The following is a 2,786-nucleotide window of genomic DNA, read 5'->3' as shown; positions in this document are numbered from 1 at the left end:
TTTTCCATTTAGCCTTGTCTTCTGCTTTGCCCTTTGATCTTCTCTTCTCGTCTGCTCTCAATCATTACCTGCTTCCTAGAAAAATCAGCTAATACAGATCACTTCATGATAGCACCGTGCTTGGGAATTCACATATTCCCCCCTCCCAGCCCTGTACTTTTTTGCATGTGTATGTTTGCACACTTTCTTTGTGTGTGTGTGTGTCTTTAATTCAGTCTCTTGCAACATAGGGAGGGTGCATCCTCTGCAATGTCTGTTTGTTTTGGCTGTGAAGCCTAATGCCTCTGGGCTGGATGTTAGTCAAACTGACCTTTCCTGTTTTCCAAGTCAATGATCTTAGATCCCCAAGTCAGGCACAAGATATTGGGAATTAACCAGCATCTACGGATTGACAGGAAAGAATTTGGGCAGGGGCTAGGTAAGATCAGTTCTTAACTGAAAGAAGGTTCTGCGGTACTAAAACTTAAACATGGGACTTTTGATGACATCTGCATTCAATGGGCTCATCTAACCTACTGCAAAACTGGCGTCCTGGCCACAGTCATGGGCAACATAAAACATGCTTAAGCCAGTTAAATCAAAGCACTCACACAATACTGTGTCCTACCAAAATATGATGCAATATGCATACCAAAACATCTTTGCATGTTAGGCCTATTTCCTTTTTCTCTCGGGGATTAGCTGTATGATATAAACGGATCAGGCCCCACCATCAGCCAAAGTGAGCTACTTGCCTGGTGGTAGATAGTAAGTGTTGGGAAACAGCTGCAAGGTAAGGGAACCAGAGCTGGTATTCAGCCAGTTCGGACCAACCAGTTCAGGTGAACCAGTAGCTCCAATGATCAGTTGGCCCCGTCCACCCACACCTGCCCTATTCTGCCCTTTATGTCCTGCTTTCTACCTCATCTCAGTCATGCGGCACAGCTGATTCTCTGCCCCCCCCTCCCGCTGTTCTACTTACCGTTGCTGACTTGGAAGGTAAGCAGCTGAACTTATAAATGCTCCATTTTCAGCACTGCATGCAAAGCATGGGCTCACCAAACTAGTTTTTAAACCGGCAGCATTCCACCGTTGAAGGGGACAGTATATCATATAGTCTGAATTGTATACCCTTAGCAAGCCTGCTGTCCACCATGCATTGCTACCCTGCTGTCATTGTACATGCCATTCCCCCACATCTTCTGTCCAGTGGGGTGGAGACAATGGCCTTTCACTTTATGAAGAAGAAGATAATCAGCCATCCTGCTTTCCATAACTGCTCTGCTTTTTCTTTCCTTAATACCAGGTCCCTAATGATGGCAGATAAGTTCAGATAGAATTGCTTCTATTAGCCTTTGTTTAAGGGATACAGTCTGTAACCTAATATTTTGATCCCAATTGCAGGTTCATTCCTAACTCCTTTCTCCTTGGAGGAGTCATTTTGCACAGATGAGCTGCAGTGATTCTGGGTGTGTGTATATACACACAGAGAAAGTAGATAAGGAAACACACAAAACTACAATCTTGGACAATTATTTATTAAAAGCCTTGCTACAGACTTCCTTTTATCCAGATGTTTTTGGGAGATCTGAGGAGCCAACGGAAATGTAAAATCACCCTTCTATTTTATTTTATTTTATTAATGCCAATGGAGATTTCTTGGAGATTTCTTTGGAGGATTACAGGCCTCCTTGCCTAATAATCTTTGATGCAGGTGTGGGACCTAATAGAATCACAGAACCCAGTATAACTGGGGTACAATATAAGGAAACATCATATTGAATCTTTTGGGTTCCTCTGCTCCTGAAACAGCGGTTGAGAAAGTCAAAGGGTAAGACATATTTCACGCATTAAGGATAGGATGACATGGGACTTAGCAGCCCTGCAAATAAATATTACAAATAGTACAGATGCATTTGATTCCTTGTAACCCTCCTGTCCCAAACACCTCTACAAATTTGCTTTGGAACTACCTTTTGTACATATTCCTCTAGAGAACCAAATGCCAAAATGTCACAGCAGGTGGCAGCCTCTGGTTGACTGTGGCTAAACTTAAAAAAAACACCTAATCAAGGTCATAGCAAATCTGTCCCTGAATGGGATACCATCAGGAGATCCTAGTTTTTATTCTGTTGCCTTGAAAACTATGTGGACATGCCCACCTCCACTGTAAAATAAATTTCCATAATGAGGACCATCAATCGCACATGAAGGGAGAGATACTTAGCTGCTGTCACTGATCTTAAGTTGTTCTGACACTGGACTTACAGAACTCTGTTGCACTGATGCTTAGCCTTGAACTCCACCTCTAACATCAGCCCTGCTAAAGGTCATTCAATCTGCTTCCTGCCATTTTACATCCCACCCACTTCCAAACCACTCCACCCTTTGCTCCTGCCAACCCCCATTTTGTAATTATGGGCCACTTGCTCCTCAAAGCCACCAGTCACCGAAGGCAGCATCAAAGACCCTGTTTTCCTTCTGATCCAGCCAAAGCAAGTTTGACACTGCCAGGCAGTTTCTGAGGGCAAAATAATAAGCTGTTTCTCAAGGAATGTCATCATGAACCTGTCATAGCAAGAAAAGAGCCAAATTCTTCCTTTGTTTCCAATCTGTACTCGTTCAGCCCCCCCCCCTGTCCTTCTCTTCCCCCCCTCCCGCCTTTCTCTTCTAAAAAATAAAGGCAATACAATAGATCCTTTCAGGCTCTGCCAAACTGCTTCTCAACTCGTCTCAGATAAGCACTGGCAGGAAAGGTGACTGTCATCAATATTTTGGTGAATGTTAACTACCTGGGGACAGCTTTG

The sequence above is a fragment of the Thamnophis sirtalis genome, unplaced genomic scaffold (assembly GCF_051295495.1).
Source record: "Thamnophis sirtalis isolate CommonGarterSnake01/CBP01778 unplaced genomic scaffold, rThaSir2_p1.2 scaffold_3, whole genome shotgun sequence".
In the NCBI taxonomy this organism is placed as follows: Eukaryota; Metazoa; Chordata; class Lepidosauria; order Squamata; family Natricidae; genus Thamnophis; species Thamnophis sirtalis.
This window is presented reverse-complemented; position numbering follows the sequence as displayed.